The sequence below is a fragment of the Balaenoptera acutorostrata genome, chromosome 7, assembly GCF_949987535.1.
Source record: "Balaenoptera acutorostrata chromosome 7, mBalAcu1.1, whole genome shotgun sequence".
Taxonomy (NCBI): domain Eukaryota; kingdom Metazoa; phylum Chordata; class Mammalia; order Artiodactyla; family Balaenopteridae; genus Balaenoptera; species Balaenoptera acutorostrata.
This window is the reverse complement of record NC_080070.1, coordinates 99,991,399-100,009,993: the sequence shown is the minus strand read 5'-3', so window position 1 is coordinate 100,009,993 and position 18,595 is coordinate 99,991,399. Positions and strand designations below refer to the sequence as shown.

Sequence of the window (18,595 nt, the reverse complement as noted above, 5' to 3'; positions counted from 1 at the left end):
CTTTACTGTACAGTACTGTGTAGAGTACAGTAATACAGTATCTTTATTTTGCCTGTTCACTCGATGCCAGCCCGTATGCCAGCTGTTGTACTGTACTACTGTACTTTTCAAGGTACTGTACTGTAAGATTAAAAATGTTTTCTTTATTTTTTTGTGTTTGTTTTTTATGTATTATTTGTGTGAAAAGTATTATAAAGCTATTACAGTACAGTACTATATAGCCTATTGTGTTAGTTGGGTACCTAGGCTAACTTAGTTGGACTTATGAACAAATTGGACTTACAAACGTGCTCTCGGAATGGAACTCGTTTGTATGTAGGGGACTTACTGTACTGAGTATCCTATGGGTACCATATACAGTAGTTCCGCCTCCCCCCCCCCACCATCACCGCTTATCCGTGGTTTCACTTAACGAGGTTTCAGTTACCTGCAGCCAACTGTAGTCCAAAAATATTAAATGGAAGATTCCAGAAATAAACAATTCATAAGTTTTCGTAAGTTTTAAATTGTGCACCCTTCTGAGTAGCGTGATGAAATCTCAAGCCATCTGCTTCTGTCCTGCCCAGGCTGTGAATCGTCCCTTTGTCTAGTGTATCCTCTCCTTAGTCACTCAGTAGACGTCTCAGCTATCAGATTGACTTCCGCAGTATCGCAGTGCTTGTGTTTTAAGTCACCCTTATTTTACTGAATAATGGCCCAAAGCCCAAGAGTAGTGATGCTAGTAATTCAGGTATGCCAAAGAGAAGCCGTATGTGCTTCCTTTAAGTGAAAAGGTGAAAGTTCTTGACTTAATAGGGAAGGGAAAAAAAATCATATGCTGAGGGTGCTAAGATCTTTGGTAAGAATGAATCTTCTATCCATGAAACTGTGAAAAATGAAAAAGAAATTTGTGCTAGTTTTGCTGTTGCATCTCAAACTGCAGAAGTTGCGGCCACAGTGGTTGATAAGTGCTTAGTTAAGATGGAAAAGGCATTAAATTTGTACAGTAAGATATTTTGAGAAAGAGAGACCACATTCACATAACTTTTATTATAGTATATTGTTAAAACTGTTCTATTTTATTACTAGTTATTGCTAACCTCTTACTGTGCCTGATTTATAAATTAAACTTTATCATAGTTATATATATATTGGAAAAAACATAGTATATATGGGGTTCGGTACTATCTGTGGTTTCAGGCATCCACTGGGGATCTTAGAATGTATCCCCCATGGATAAGGGGGAACTACTGTATTCCTTTTTTCTGAAATAGCCAAAATAGGAACCTAACTGCTCTGACACTTTTTCAGACTAAAATTATTATAGCCATGATACACAGAGAACTTTGGGTCCTCAATCAGCCCTGTGTCTGTGCACCAGTGGACTGAAGGTCCCTTTCTGAGGTGGATCTGGCCCTGCTCCCCTGTTTGCCCTCCCTTTTCTGAGCACCTTCAGTTCAAGCCCTGGAACAAGTCTGTTGGTCCTGTCCCATCTTGGCTGAGGGGGAAAGCACACCACTCCACGTAACTGGCCCGGCAGGACATCTGCCTCTCAGAAACTCATCAGGATTTAGACCTTTGCTTGAATTCACTGCTGCTTAAGATTTGACAAGGACCGTCCCGCGGAGGTTGAGTCCAACCAGTTTTCCAGAGTGACAGAGGGGCAGTGGCACAAGCTCCAAAGCCTGGGTGTGAAGCCTGGCTACAAATCATGAACTCAGTGACCTGAGCAGCTTTCTTAACCTGTTTTCTGGGCTTCAGTTTACTCAACTGCAAAATGGGATGATCCTATTATCAATCCCATGGTTCATCCCTTTTTGCAGTTGTTGTAAGACTTACAAGAGGGCTGAGGGCTCAGCATTCTCACTGGCCCTGGAAATGCTCAGTAAGCATTAGCTATTATCGCCCCTGGTTAAGTCACAACAGCCCAGAGCGCCTTGCCTGGACTCTCTTACGCCGGCTCTCAGTGGAATGTTTTCTATTGGATTATGCTGTGGCTTGTTTCCATTAGCCTCTATTAAGGGACAGCCATTGGCACTTGTCACTAGTCTTACTCTAAAGTTGTTGAAGACACTGTTTATAACACTGCAGTGTCCTCCTTAGAAGGACTCAAGAGAGATCTTTCCATCTAAGCCTGGGGAGCCGGCTCTCCAGATGGAGAACAGTTTCCCTCTTATGAGTGCCGCAAATGATTTAACAACTGGGTGTCTTTCCTCCCACTGGTCCTGAAAAAACGAGTATGACTTCGTGATGGGTATTTTTGTACGGGTCTCACATCTGGCTTCATTTTGTGACCCTGCCCCTTTGTTTTCCTTATGCTGCATCATTCTCTGCCTGGTAATAATAATGACAATCCACGGAGCACCTCCTATGGGCCAGCCTTGTGCTAGGAGCTTTAGGGGAACTGTCGTCATTGTTTGCCCAGTTCACTAGGAAGGCATCATTTCTAATTTAAAGATTAAAAACCTGGACAGATGATGGGGGTCTGTCCAGGTCCCTGGGGAGGGGAGTTCGGAGAGCGGGAATCCCAGACTCACTGTCACACAAGCCTAACTGATGCTCTTCCCCAGCATGTGAGGCATTTCTGTATACTGTCATAAATCCTTTCGGAAACAAGGCATGGTATCAATCAATCAATCAATTACATTTAAAATGATGTCTTCCCTTGCCAGTTCCCTTATTTAACTGGTGGGACTTTGACTATGGTGTCTGTTGCTTCGAAGCCCCCCAAGAGTTCCAGGACACCCTGATCAGCTGCCCTCGGGTGAAATAAAAAAGAGATCAGGAAGCAGCAAAAGCACAAGTGAATTCTGCTCCTCGTGCCAGAGACATAATTTGTTGACCACAGGGGCTGCCTCCCTTCCTCCCCTTCAGGCCCCAAAAGCAACACCAGGACTGATGGGGTGTGCATTCTGCGCCATGCTGCTAGTTGTTCCAGATTAGTTACATGATCGCATGTGGTCCTCAGTTACTCCCCGTGTGAAGTGCAGGGTCGGGAGATGTTCCCACATGTCCCTGGATGAGGTAGCATGACCTGGCCGATAAGACCCAGGCTCTGGAGTCTCTTGCCTGCTTTTGAATTCAGGGCTACTTCCTCTCACTGTGCCTCAGTTTCCTTATCTGTAAAGTGGGTATGATACTACTACTAAAACCGCCTCCTGGGGAGGTACTGTAGGATACTAGTTAAATTCAGACTCTGACACTATCTGAATGACACAGAGCAAGTTACTGAAACTTCCTGAGCCCTTCTTCATCTGTAAAATGAGGATGCTGGTAGTTATTACTTGAGGGAAGTACCGGGGAGTAACAGTACTTAAATATTATAAATATTATAAACTAATATTTATAAAATAATTTAAACTATGCTTGGTATATAGTTAGCACCATATTAACTGTTAGCCGTTACTATTACTATACATGGAAAAATGCTTAGAGTGGCTGGCAGTTGATGTTAACTAGTATCCCCTCCCTGATTATTAAGACTCAATGGTAAGCGGCACTCTGGGAAACCGTGGTCTCCTCCAGGATGTGCAAGGGGCAGCTCTTTGTGTTGGAAACTGCGTGCAAATCCTCCCAGCTCCTCCAGCCTTGCCGAAGCAAGGAGGGAAGGCTGGAAGGAGGGAGGAGGGTGAGGACAAACTGTCTTAGATGCAGCTGGACGTGGCTTTCTCAGCTCAAGACAGAGCGCCTCACCTTTGAATCTCCAAACTAAATAAATCCACAAGCTTAACTCTAAGCAGTACCCAGAAAAATGAGCTCCGAGACCTAAGGACTGAGGATGCGTTTCTGATGTAAAATCACATGAACAAATAGAGACCATTCTTCTTCCTTTTCCAAGTGACTCAGCTCGGGAACAAGAGGTCGACACCTGTTCAGCAGAGGTGAGGCTGTGGCCCGGGAGGCCCACACCAGCCTTTCTTCCTCCAACCCCTCGCAGTGCCTCGTCTCCTCTAGGCCCTCCTGCGTCATCTTCTCTTACTGTTACACCTCCAGGCACAGAAAGTTACCCTGGCAAATTAGAAATGAGGTCAGAAATAGACATGGGGCATTTATTGAGAAGAATTTCTTCTTTTTTTTTTAACCGGAGTATAATTGCTTTACAATGTTGTGTTAGTTTCTGCTGTGCAATGAAGTGAATCACCTGTATATATACATATATCCCCTCCCTCTTGGACCTCCCTCCCACCCCCACCCCCATCCCACCCATCTAGGTCATCACAGAGCACCGAGCTGAGCTCCCTGTGCTATACAGCAGGTTCCCACTAGCTATCTATTTTACACATGGTAGTGTATATATGTCAATCTTAATCTCCCAGTTCATCGCACCCTCCCCTTCCCCCCCACCACCACCATGTCCACACATCCGTTCTCTACGTCTGCGTCTCTATTCCTGCCCTGCAAATAGGTTCATCTGTACCACAGAAACAGATGCTGGGGTAGAACAAGAAGAGGATTCTAAGGCTTCAGGTAAAGAAACAAGCGTGATAGAGAAAAACACAAGTAGGGGAATAGGATCCAAGAATCAGGAAGTATGAGCATCTTTATTATTTAGCCTTTATTAAATGCTCGCTGTGTGCCAAGCATACATGCACCATCGCATCTGATCTTTGGAGAAAGGTAGATAGTGTGATCCTAATCACTTTACAGATGGGGAAACTGAGGTTTAGAGAGGCTTGGAGATTTGCCTGCTTATTGCTGTGCTCAGTGTCAATCAGGGAAGATTGGAGAAGATTCAGAAAAGATCTATAAGATAAAGAAGGGATCTAAAATTCACAGCTTTTACCAAAGTTTAAAGGTCCTAGAATTGTTTAGCATAGTGCAAAGAGGACTGTGGGGGAGTATAGAGGGAGGAAAACTTTGTACTGACGTCCACTGCCCCTTCCCTTTTCCTGATGGGTCCCTGGGTGTCACAGGGATGTGGCTGGGGGAACCAGCCCCACCCTTAATCCAGGAGTGGCTGTCACATGCTCAAGCCAATCAGGACTGATCATCTCTCCCACACACTCCCCTACACTGAGTGGTGCAGGGGTGGGTTCAAGACCCAGTTTAAGCCAATGAGACATGAGGTGTGATTTCTGGGATCTTCCAAGAAAGAAACATCTGTTGTCTTCTGTGGAAGCTCTGCCAAAAGACATTCTGTGTCCACTGGGCCTGAATAAGGAAGTGTGTGGCCCTCAGTGGCAACAACCGCTGGTTGCCTTCAAATACTCTCTCCCTTTCTTCTTGGGAATAAGAATGATTCAGTTTCCAGCTGGGCATATTCGAGTCCAACATGGTTCTGTTTCCCAGTGTCCTTTGCAACCGCCCTATGTGACTAAGTTCCAGTTAAGGAGATGGAAGCAAAAGGATTGTGTGGTACTTCCAATGAATCTCCTTACAAGAAAAGAGGCAAGCCTTTCTCATGTTCCTTCCTCTTGCCTAGAATGCAGATGTAATGGTTGGAGCTTCTGCAGTTCTTTTGGACCTTGAGGTGACCTTGAGAAAGGGAACCATGCCCTAAGATGTGGAGCATCCAGTTAGACATCAGGGCCCATGGTACGATGAGCCACCATACCAGCCCTAGACTCCCTATCTCTAGATTTCTCTTATACTGGGGAGAAATATACTTTTATCTTGTTATAGCCAATATAACAGTAGTTTTTCCATCACATAGAGTAAATCAATGCTAACAGAGGGACCCAGACTTGTGCTGACATCCATCTTGCAACCACAAAGGCAGACTTGGAATAAAACTGATACCATGGGTAGCAGAGAAGAAACAAAAAGAAACTGGGTCTTTCAATATATCATGGAGCTGCTGGGTCAAGCTTTTCCTGAAGCTAATTTTATCACAGGACATTACAGTTCTATGAATCAATAAATTCACTTTTTTTTTAAAGCTAGAGTTGGGGGGTTTGCAACTTGTAACTGAAAGCATCCTAGTGGATACATGCTTAATAATACTCTTTAGGAGATAACACATTAGCACAGTATTTCATTTCCAAGGAAAACAGTATAAGCAGAAGTGTGTTTAAAGTGCATCTGGTCTTTCCTTACGGTAGAATCATCAAACACATGAATAAGGCCTGAATGATTTTTTGTGTCACGTAACATTTACTGAATCCCTACTATAGGCCAGGTATTTGATGTAAATTATCTTTCATCCCTACAGCAGTACTGAATGCAGAAATTATTATTCCAGTTTTATAAATGAAGAAATCAAGGCCCAGAGGTTTAAGTTAGTTGCCCAAGGTCATATAACTAATAAGGACCCAGCTAGGACTGGAACCCAGGCCTGCAGAGGTCTCACACCCATGCCCTTTGCACTGCACAGATCCCTGGCCACAGATCCCTTCTAGACCTAATGCTCTGCATCTCCTGTTTTTCAATCTTTGCCTTTGGGAACCTCACAGCAAGGGCCATTTTGAAAAACATTTGTATCAGTCTCACCAAGAAGAGGGACCCGCAGTTGGGTGACCCAGCATATCTTCCTGGTCAAAGATACACTGGTCCCCTCTCTTTCTGTCCCCGTCTTGTCCTCTGTCACTCTCTGGCGCTCTCTGAGGAATGCACACTTGGCCACGTGGACTATTTCTTTTTCTTTGGGTCTGGACAGAGTGTTGAGAGCACCCATGCTAGATACTGGATCCAGCTCATTGTCTGTCTTAACAAATTATACTCTCTCACTAGTGTGCTTCCATTGCTTGGCTCAGTGTCTGAACTTCCTTTTCATTTAAGATTTAGAGTTGGGACATTATGCTCCAAAATGACCTTGGTACCAGCTGATTAGCACTGATGTAGTGCATCCAGACTGAACGTATCTGATATCCAGTTCACACTGGGTCTTCAGGCCCCGTTTTTTGCTTATGAATGGACACACTGAAGAGTTTTGTTTATTTATTTTTTTAATTTATTTTTTGGCCGCACCATACGGCTTGCGGGATCTTAGTTGAATGGACACGCTGAAGAGTTTTGTTTACTTATTTATTTTTTATTTTATTTTTTGTTCGCACCATATGGCTTGCGGCATCTTAGTTTCCTGACCAGGAATTGAACCTGGGACCATGGCAGTGAAAGCGCCAAGTCCTAACCACTGGACCGCCAGGGAATTCCCGAGTTTTGTTTAGTTTTAAACATGTTTGCTTAAGTTGAAGCATATTATGTTCATTTGCTGATATTATGTAATTAAGTATAAGCAAATGCTGACTCCAAATGTGAAATCATATGAGGTGTACTACCTGTGAATCTGTGCTATTGAGAAATGATCCCCTTCTGTGAAATATTTTAAAATATTTCAAAGTAAAAAAAGGCAGATAAATAAAATTAAATTTCTCTCCCTTAGCCAAATTGCCATATTTCTTCTTTGAATGCGTCACTTCATAATCACCAAATGAGGTAGTATCAGTGAAAGTGGCAATGTAAAAGAATATACAAATATCAGTCACTAACATTTCTTTGAATACTAATGATACTTTGTCTTCCCAAACAAGTCAGAGTCTCAAGTTTCTCTATACCTAAACCAGTGGAATAGAATTTATTGTGGAACTCTCACCACATAAAACAATACCCAAGCAAGTTCCCAAATATACCAATTCTCTAGAGTGTTTACCACTCCCATGATCCACTTAAGAGCTTCACTAGTAACCAATAAAAGAAGCAATGGGCATCTTTCTGCATCCAGGAAATAGGTATTTCCCGATAAGCAACTTAAAAGTAAGAAATTCTGTCTTAAATATGTTTTATATGCCCATACAACATGTAGCAGAGCACTGTTAAAATAATATATGTTCAAGAGAATGAGACAACAAACAAGCCACAGACTGGGAAAAAAATATATGCAAAAGACACACCTGATAAAGGACTGTTATCCACAACAAGGAACTTCTAAAAACTCAACAATAAGAAATCAAACCACCCGATTAAAAAATGGGCAAAAGATATAAACAGACATCTCGCCAAAGAAGATATACAGATGGCAGATAAGCATATGAGAAGATTCTCAACGTCTTACGTCATTAGGGAATTGCAAATTAAAACAACAATGAGATACTCCGATATACCTATCAGAATGGCCAAAATCCAGAACACTGATATCGCCAAATGTTGGCCAGAATGTGAAGCGCCATTCCGCGTCCCCCGATTCATTCCCGGTGGGAAGGCATGGGTACAGCCACTTCAGAAGACAGCTTGGCAGTTTCTTACAAAACTAAATATACTCTTACCGTATGATCCAGCAATCGTGCTCCTTGCTATTTACCCAAATGAACTGAAAACTTATTTCCACACAGAAACCTACACATGGATGTTTATAGCAGCTTTATTCATAATTGCCAACATTTGGAAGCAACCAAGATGTCCTTCAGTAGGTGAATGGATAAACAAACTGTGGTACATCCAGTCAATGGAATATTATTCAGCGCTAAAAAGAAACAAGCTATCAAGACACAAAAAGACATGGGGAAACCTTAAATGTATATTACTAAGTGAAAGAAGCCAGTCTGAGAAGGCTCTGCACTGCATGATTCCAACATTCTGGAAAAGGCAAATCTACAGAGACAGTGAAAAGATCTCTGGTTGCCAGGGGTTAGAGGGTGAGAGGGATGAATATGCAGGGCACAGAAGATTTTTTGGTCAGTGAAACTGCTTTGTATGATACTGTCACGGTGGATACCTGCCATGATGCATTTGTCCAAACCCACTGAGTGGACAACACCAAGAGTGAACCATAATGTAAAATGTGGACCTTGGGTAATAGTGATGTGTCAGTGTGCGTTCATCGATTGTTACACATGTACCACTCTGGTGGAGGTTGCTGATAGTGGGGCAGGCTGTGCATATATGGGGGCAGGAGGTATGTGGGAATTCTGTACTTTCTACTGTATTTTGCTATGAACCTAAAACTCCTCTAAAAAAAATAAAGTCAGTTTCACCAGGTAATGGAAAAGGCTCAACCAAAGCCAACTCTAACTAGAGACGCTGCCGTATGCCTCCATTATCCTGGAGGGTGGGAGCAGAGGCTCTGCTTTCTGAAATGCAGAAAGTAATGCATTTCCACGGGACACAGCCATGGAAATAGACTACAAAAGCTTCTGTAACCCTGGAAACAAAGCCAGATATATCATTTCAGTCTAAAGGGCAGATTCTAAATAGCCCCAGTGCTATCAAACGCCATTGTTAATGCTGCACATGGAATTTTCACACCACACACGCCATTCGTGGGAGGTGTGGCAGGAAAGTCCATAGGAAAAGATCAGTACCTCAGGTCTGAAATTAAGTAAGTGTGGGAGAAAGTTTAATGCAAATTATTTCTCTTCTAAAGCTTAGAAAGGTATTTTCTTGCCAGTCAGAAAGGCCCTTTACAAGTACTGTCAGCTAAAAGGCTAAAAGAAAACAACCCCACAGGGAAAATAATTTTCCTGTGCCTCAAGAGTTCTGAGGAAGTTCGTGACATCAATATGAAAGTGAACTCAAATAGCTTACACACCACACTATGCACTGAAGTTTGGAGGTTCATATTAAAAAGAAAATAAGCAGATAGTCTAGCACACACCCCATTTAGAAGCTCTACCTTCTTCTCCATTTAGAAGCTTCTCCACACACCTTCTTCCCATTTAGAAACTCTACCAAGACCCAGACTTACAATTTGGGGTTCTTTGAAAGGACCTTGAAAGGCATTTAGTCTAACCTGTTACCCAGTGCAGGAATCTCTCCTAAAACCTAAACCGTCTTGCCGCCTCTGCTTAGAGAGAGAATTTGCTGTTCTCTAAAACTCCCCGTTTCACTGGTAGGACATTTTTGCTTGTTGTTAGCAAAACCTGTCTCCATCTAACTCCCAGTCTCTGGGCTGTGCCGTCCCTCTAGAATCAGAGAATAAGAATAGCCCTCTTCCTGGCTCTAGCCCTTGCGAGCTGGGTGACCTTCAGCAAGTCACTCAATTCCTCTGTGCTTCATCCGTTGAAAGGGAGATGATAAGAGCACCTACCTCCTAGGGTGGAAAGGAGGCTGAAATATTAGCACAATGCCTGGCTTATGAGCAGCACTCCATAATTATTAGCTATTATTATAATGAGCTGTTGTACACAACAACCCCTCCAATAGCTATGAAACGGTGATTCCATCATCGGGCTTGCAAGGAATAGAGACATTCCAGGTGACCTTAGTCAGTGATTGACAACCTTTCTGTGGATTGCTAGATTTGGGGGCTACACGCTTCAAGGGTTTTAAATGACATCCAGTCATCCTGGGATTCACTTGGTCCCCTTCTGCCATCACTACTATTTGGGTGTGACCTTACTTCCCCCATGGACCAAGTTCTCACGTGTTCTCATTTCTTTGGCACCAGCTTGCCAGGGGGTTCCACCTTTGACCCCTGACCTCTGACCTGCAGCAGGCTGGACTCTGGCTGTGCACCACCTCACGGTGGTGCTCAGTTTAGCAATCTTGCTTTCTGGCATTGCCTAACGACAGAGATGCTTTTTAAAAAAGTCTTACACGTTGCCAAAATTTGGCAACACACCCAGGAAGAGTTTGAGGCCATGCAGTAAACCAGAACATATCAATTGAGAAGCACTGTCTTAAGTCACGGGGTTTATTTGGGCGCCACCCTAGGAAATAGAGGAGTCCAGAAGCTCCACCACAGAGCCAGGCCTCACAGAGACTAGAGCTCAGTCCAGGAGCTAGGAGGTTGCTTAGGATACAACATGGCTCTAACAACTGGGTTATAACAGTAAATAAAATTGCCATCTGCTGAGCTCTTAATATGGGCCAGGCACTATGCCAAGCATTTTACAAGTGTTAGCTATCTTTTTTTTAAATCTGTTTAAATTGTGGAATAAAATACTCTTCGATTAAAGTGTTCAAAACAAATGTACAGCATAATGAACAATCGCAAAGCAAACACTTGTATAACTACCTCCTCAGTGAAGAAATTGAATACCTTCAAGCACTGCAGAATCCCCCTCCCCCAGGTATCCCCTTCTGGTCCCAGAGCCTTCCCCTCCCCCAAAAGCAACCGCTATTCTGACTTTTGTGGTAATCACTTTGTTACTTTTCTTTATAGTTTGCTCAAAAATATATGCTATATGATACAAACTCCATTATATAGTTTATAGTTTAGTTTTGCCTATTTTTAAATTGTAAAGTAGAATCATATACTACGTGTTATTTCTTTGGTTCAACATTTTGTTTATAAGATTCATTCATGCTGTTCTCTATGACATAGTTGATTCATTTTCAGTGCTGTATAGTATTCCACTTGTGACTATATCACAAAATAACTTATTTGTTCTACAATTGATGGATATTTGTGTTGGTTCCAGCACGAGACCATGAACAAAGTTATGGATATGCTTGAGTATATGTTCTAGTGTACATGAGGAGTTCCTCTTAGATATGTATCTCCAAGAGTAGAATTGCTGGGTTGTGGGATGTACATGTTTTCAGTTTTATTAGAATGCCGAAGTGTTTCCCAAATAGTTATACTAGTCTACATTTCCGCCGGCAACGTGTGGATTTCGTGTTGCTCCACATCCTCACCAATACTTGGCATTACCACATTTTTCAAATGTTGCCAATCTGATGTGTGTGTATAGTATTTAATTGTAGTTTTAATGACTGTTTTTTTAACTTTAAATACAGACTCATACTTCATACATTCATCTCTGTCTTGATACTTTTGCTCAATATTGCATTTATATGATTCATCTCTGTTGTTGCATGCAGAATCTCACTGTATTTCCCTTATTATTATTGAGGTTGATCATATTTTCATGTATTTTTAAGCCATGTTAATATCCTCTTTGGGTAAGAGCTTGTTCAAACCTTTTGCTTGTTTTTCTTTTGGGTTGGCTGTCTTTTTCTTATTGATTTGTAGATTTTTTTTCAACTTTCAATTCTGAATAATGGTTCTCTAGTGGTTTTGTGTTGCAGAAATCTCCCATTCTCGCGTGTATCTGTTGAATCCTCACAACAAGCCCAATAAATAAATACTGTGCTGTCTATTTTATAGTTGAGGGAAGAGAGCAGAGCCTTAGAGAAGTTTAGTGACTTGTTCAAGGTCACCCAGCTAATCAGCATCAGAGCTGGGAAATCAAACCTCGATCTGCTCAAGTGGAAAGCTGGCCCTTAACCACCGGGCCGAGTTCAGGGTCAGGGGCCATCAGTCCCTCTCTACTGCTCTATGGGTCTTCAGCCACTTCTCCACTGGCTTTTCTCTTCTCTCCTCCTTCCTTACTCATGACATTGGTTTACTCATGACTTTCCCTTCCTGCCTTTTTGCATGACCATTCTTCTTTCCCCGAGTTCCAAATGTTGCCCCTCACTTGGGTTCTTCTTCAAACTCCCTGAAGGGGGTCTCATCGGCTCATTCTGGCACTGTCCCCTTCACGGGCAGGCTTCCGTGCAGGCCAAATCATGGCACTCTCCCAGTCCAATTGGCTGTGACCAAGGGGCAGAATCACATGGTCCCTGGCCGTGGATGGAGCTGTGGGCTAGTGGCTGCTCTCCAAAGCAGTTCTTTCCTTTGGATCTTCACTTTTCAGGCTGATCATCACCTGGTCCTTTGACATCTCATCATCCTGATGACAACTCCCATCTACAAACCTGGGAGTTTTCCGGGATACCACCCTCTTCCACACTCCCCATCCAAGCCCATCCAAGCATCAATTCCTATCCATTTTGTGGCCTAAGTAACTCTTAAATCTACCCACTTCTCTCCATGTCTAGGCTACACCTTAGTCCAGATTCCACCCTAATCCAGGCTACCATCATCTCTTACCTGGACTCCCAAAATAGCTACTCTCCCCTCTTCCTAATCCATTCTCCACACAGCAGCCAGAGGGATCTGTTCAAAATGCTGGTCTGATCATGTCAGATTGTTCCAAGCTTTCCACTGGCTTCCCTTTTCTCTTGGGATAAAGACCAAAACCCTTATGATGAACCCCAAGGCCCAGCAAGATTTGGTCCTTGCCTCCCTCTTTACTTTCCTCCTTGCTCTGTGTTCTTTGCCCCCAACCCCCTGGAAGTGTTTTAGTCCTGTTGATACGCCAGACTTCCTCTCCCCACAGGGCCTTTGCACGTGCTGTGTGAACTGCCTGGAGTGCCTTGGTCACCCCTCACCCCACCTCTGCCTGGTTAATTTCCAACCTCAGCAGTTCTGCCTCTCTGACTTACATAGCTGACCTACAATACACATCCCTGCCTAACTGTTATTCTCAGTTGCAGGCCAAAAGTGGTTCATGTAAACCACAAGATATTATCTTCTGCCTATCAGACAGGCAAAGATTAAAATCACTGCTAATATTCTGTGTTGCTGAGGCTACAAGAAAGCATGCATTCTGATTTGCACGCTCATTCAGGTACAACCTGAGTAGTAAGAAATATGGTAGCATCTATTATTTAAATTTTTCATACCCTTTGAGTCAGCATTTCCACTGCTATGAATTTATCCTTTAGAAATAAATACTCCCACCATATGTAAAAAGATATGCAGAATAATTTTCTTTGCAACATTGTTTACAATAGTGAAAAAGTGGAAACAATACACACACCTATCAATAAGATACTAGCTAAATAAACTGTGGTACATTCATCAAATGGAGTTTTTACTCAGCCATTTAGAAGAATGAGGTAGATTTCTTTGTATTCATATGGAAGAATGTCTAAAATACATTAACCTAAAAAAAATTAAAAAGAATATGGTTCCCTTTTTATACTTTCAAAATATATTACATGTATATTTTTAAAAGTTAGAGAAAAATGCCCAAGCCTATTGACAGTGGCTATCTCTGGGGAAAGAAGATGAGTGTACTGGGGAAGGGGGTTCTTTTCTGTGTCATATATTTCTGTAACATTTGATTTTGCGATTTTATTACTATAAAATAATTTATAACCTGAAAAAAATCTAATATAGAGAAAAAGATAATAAGTACACCATGAAGTCTACAGTGTCTCTTTTCTCCCTAGAATATAAGCTCTCTGAGGTCAGCAAATGCTTCTTTCCTATTCAGTGCTATTTCCCCACAACCTAGTCAGTGCCAGGCACATAGCATGTACTCATTAAACATTTATCAGTGGAAGGAATGAATGAATGAACGACCTGTTTCTATGACCCCGTAAATCGTGGTACCCACTCGGAACTCCAGAAGCCTGTAGCTACCTCTTCCCTTGAACTGTACTCCGTACTTTAAAAACCTGTAAAAGTGCTTCCCCTTTATACAACAGTCCCATCAGGTTCTTTGCTGATGTTGAGCTTTAGGGCCTTCGCACAAGTACTGCACTCAAGCTGGGTTCCCCCTCTTCATTTAGGCAAGTAATTTTTTTGAGTCCCAAGTCAGGAGTCTTTGGAGTTTTGCTCACATCTGCCAAGGTACAGTAAAACCCAATCCCTGACATCTAACCCAATACAAGTTCTACCTTTGTAGAAGGTAGCTTTGTAGCTTTGTATTACCCACATATTTGATAAATATGACTTATATGTTTACTTCCAATTTAGTTATAAACAAAGAAAACTACACAGGTCAGGGCCTCCAACAGAACCCTGCAACCCTCTGTAAGAGAAGACTTTCCAGTTTGACTTGGAGGAATCTGGTCTTTCTGTGCATGATTAAGCTCAAGCATATTAAGCTCATTTCTACCTCAGGGCCTTTGTACTTCCAGCTCCCTCCATTTGGAAAGCTTTCCCAAGATGGTAACTCCTCCTAGATATTCAGGACTCAGCTCTAATGTTATCTCATCAGAAAGGCCTTCCTATTACCCAGTCTAAAATACCCCCTCCCCAAATCCTCATTACCCTAACTCTGTTTTCTTCAAAGCACTTAGCAATAACTAAAATTACCTTTTTAATATATTTTATTTTACCTCTTTATTACCTGCTCCCTCCCCCTCCCCAGTGTCAGTGGGGACATTGTCAGCTTATTCATACTTTATCTCCTGTGCCTGGAACATTGCAGTTCAATAAATATGTGCCAAGTGAACAATAAATAGAGTTGGTCAGATAACTGCCTGTCTAAATTGTCTTCTAGACCCATGTTTATCTGTAAGGATGTTGTATTAGTTTCCTGGGGCTGCTGTAACAAATTACCACAAGTTTGGGGATTTAAAACAACAAAAACGTATTCTCTTACAATTCTGGAACCCAGAAGTCCAACCTAAGTTTCACTGGGCCAAAATTGAAGTGTCAAAAAGGCCACACTCCCAGCAGAGGCTCTAGGAGAGAATCAGTTCCTTGCCTCTTCCGGCTTCTGGGGGCTGCCAGGGTTCTTTGGCTTGTGGCTGCATCACTCCAATCTTCAAGACCAGCATCTTCAAATCTTTTCCTGCTCCATCTTTACATCGCCTTCTCCCCTGTGTGTGTCATTGTAAAATCTCTCTGCCTCCCTCTTAAAAGGATAGATGTGATGGCATTTAGGGCCCAACTGGATAATTCAGGATAATCTCTTCAACTCAAGATGCTTAACTTAATCACATCTGCAAAGTATGTTTACCATACGTTTCAGGGGTTAGGACCTGACATCCTCCTGCAGATGTCAATAGTGACCCAGCGAAACGTATTTGCAAAATCGAGACAGATCGTATATGCAGGATTTCTCTTTCCCATATCTCTGGTACTGCCTGCCACAGAGGAAGCTCAGTAAATGTTTCTTGAATGAATAAGTGCACAGAAGATGTTATTCTGCTCTACCACTCCCCACCCAAGCCCCCAAAAGGGGCAAAAAAAATGGGCCTATCATTCCTTTAGTATCATTGGCTTCCCCAGTTCACAGATTCTTGAGAAGCCAGAATGGGTTTGGAAAATGAGGAATCTCTTCATAAGTGATCTCCATCTGACATGCTGCCAGTACCCACTGGGAAGGATATATGGTTATCAAATGGGTAACAAGACTAAAATTATTTACAAATGAGCCTTGCCCACTAGGGAGGGTTTGGGCTCTGCTCGTATTTGATTTCTCTGCCTCCCCAGCACTCTGAGGAGGGTTGTGTTGTAGCCAAATTAGTTCTCTGGCTTTTGTGCTATTGAATGAGTATGGAGAGAGGATGTATGGCTAACTTACTTTGCTGTACAGCAGAAATTAACACAACATGGTAAATCAACTATACTTCAATTAAAAACAAAAAAAAAAGAGTATGGAGAGAGGGAGACCAAATGGCACTGACGAGGCACAAGGAAAATTGGTTTATCCTCCCCTGCTTGAGGGGACCCCTGAGGAACTTCATAGAGAAGTACAGTACCTGGGGAAGGGGCCACTCAGATCCGTAACAGGGTCATTCCATAGTAAAAACTACTTTCAAATCCTTGGTCTGGTCCCCTGAGTGGCATCATAAACCTGCTTCCCTGCTGCTACAGCAGGTCTTCTACAGTTACTGCGTGGATTACTGTTTAGTTATTCCTTGGCAAAACCAGAGAGTAAAGACCTCTTGGGGTGGGACCCTGGTCCCCATCCCCAGACTCCCACCACGACGGGGTTCTCTTGAGAAGCCGTCAGCTGGTGGGGTTTGGTGCCCTGAGACTGCAGCTAGGCTGGGCCATGGAGGCCCCACTGCTGAGCAGCAGGGGAAAAGCTCTGACAGCCGAGAGCGGAGGTAAATTGCCCTGTCTCAGCATCATGGTGGTGGTGATCATGGATCTTACACTCAGCCCTCACTGGTGCTCAAGACTTCCCCTCCTCCACCCCACAGGAAGAGGGCCTTGGATGAAAGGGGGTGGGGTTGGAGACACCCAAGGGGACTTCCATGAGGTCTGTAAGTGGGGGAGAATCTCTTCTCTCCCAAGAATAAACACGGAGAGGGCCAAACGGGCACGGAGAGGGCCAAGGGGAAAGCAAGATGCATAGGTCTAACTTGAGAGATGAAGAAGGGGTCTTTGAGGCTCACATGGGGTTCAACCCAGCACACCAGCGTGGACGCCTGGATACAAGCTCAGCCACAACGGTCCCAGCTAGGACTAGACATGCATTTGCCTTGAGTGCCCTCCTTACGTCAGAAGAGTAACTCTGCCATGAAGCCCAGGGACAACATTCCATGGAACGCTGCTTGCTTCGGGGGAGCTATGATCGTCTGCGGCATTCCCTTGACTGTGTATTGGAACCTTGGGTTGGTGCCACAGTTCCTGAGAACACATCCGTGCAATTATAAAGCATATCAATGGGACAGTGATTCACTCGGCAGAAATCTAAACAAACTAGTCCCTTCTAACTGCCATTACAGCTTTTCATGAAGGACAGCATACATGTTTTACGGTTGAGGAAAAGAATGCATATCACCAGTTCTTACTTGCAGTAACTTATCTGTGAATTTGTAAAGTGACTAAACCCCTTCTGGGAGATATACTGAACCATGGAAACGGAAACAAAAAGTATGTCTCATCTATCTACAGTGCCTACCCTGTAAAGTTTGAAACAAGGAGCTCAAGGGGTTTGAGAGCATCAGATAAAATTAAGAAAATTTCTCAGGTTAATATTGTTGAAAACCTAGTCCTTTAAAAAAGTACATAACAACATAAAGGGAAAGACTGATAGGTATAATTGTACAAAAAGTAAAGACTTCTGAATCTACACATGTCCATGCACACATATAAATCTACCATACATAAAAGACAAATAGTAAATTAGGAAAAAAAAATTTTGCAACTTATAACACAAAGGGGTACTTTGTTTAAAATACAAACAGCTTTCACATTTCAATAAGAGAGAAAGGTAAACACTCTAATAGAAAAATGAGCAATTTACTAAAAAAGAAATATGAATCATCAACAACCAGAGATACAACTCAAATAACCAAGAGATGAAATTCTTTCCTGTCAGACTGAAAAAATGAAAAAGAATAACAGATACAGCACAGATGAGGCCATGAGTGGGAATTCTCACACATTCTGGCTAAGTTTGACAATCAAAAAATTTTAAATGCATATCCCCTTTTACTTATCAATTTCATTTATAAGAAAGCATCCTAAATAATCATGAATGTGTGGAAAGATTTAGAAAACATTCATTACAATATTGTTAATAAATAAAAAATAAATAAAAAAGAACCTAAATGCCTCAAATTGAGGATTTTAAAAAATTTTTATTTATTTTATTTACGTATAATTGATTTACAATGTTGTGATACTTTCTGGTGTACAGTAAAGTGATTCATATATACATATATTATTTTTCAGATTATTTTCCATTATAGGTTATTACAAGATATTGAATATAGTTCCCTGTGCTATACAGTAGGACCTTGTTGTTTATCTATTCCGTATATTAGTTTGCATCTGCTAACCCCAAACTCCCAATCCATCCTCCCTTCCCCCCAACCCACCACAACCACAAGTCTGTTCTCTATGTCTGTGAGTCTGTTTCTGTTTCATAGATAAGTTCATTTATGTCATATTTTAGATTCCACATATAAGTGATATCATATGGTATTGTTCTCTGTCTGACTTACTTCACTTAGTGTGATAATCTCTAGGTCCATCCATGTTGCTGCATTATTTCATTCTTTTTTATGGCTGAGTAATATTCAGTTGTATATATATACCACATCTTTATCCATTCATCTGTTGATGGACATTTAGGTTGCTTCCACGTCTTGGCTATTTTAAATAGTGCTGCTATGAGCATTGGGGTGCATGTATCTTTTTGAATTAGAGTTTTGT

At 42.2% G+C, this 18,595-nt stretch overlaps 1 long non-coding RNA gene across 1 annotated transcript in view; it reads right to left on the bottom strand.

The window, feature by feature from the left end:
- The window catches only part of LOC130708639 (uncharacterized), a 55,370-nt gene that overhangs the window by 22,125 nt on the left and 14,650 nt on the right, over positions 1-18,595 (bottom strand). Inside the window, exon 3 of the long non-coding RNA XR_009008924.1 lies at positions 3,848-3,987. This is a non-coding gene — a long non-coding RNA (uncharacterized LOC130708639). The remainder of the gene's footprint in view (positions 1-3,847; positions 3,988-18,595) is intronic.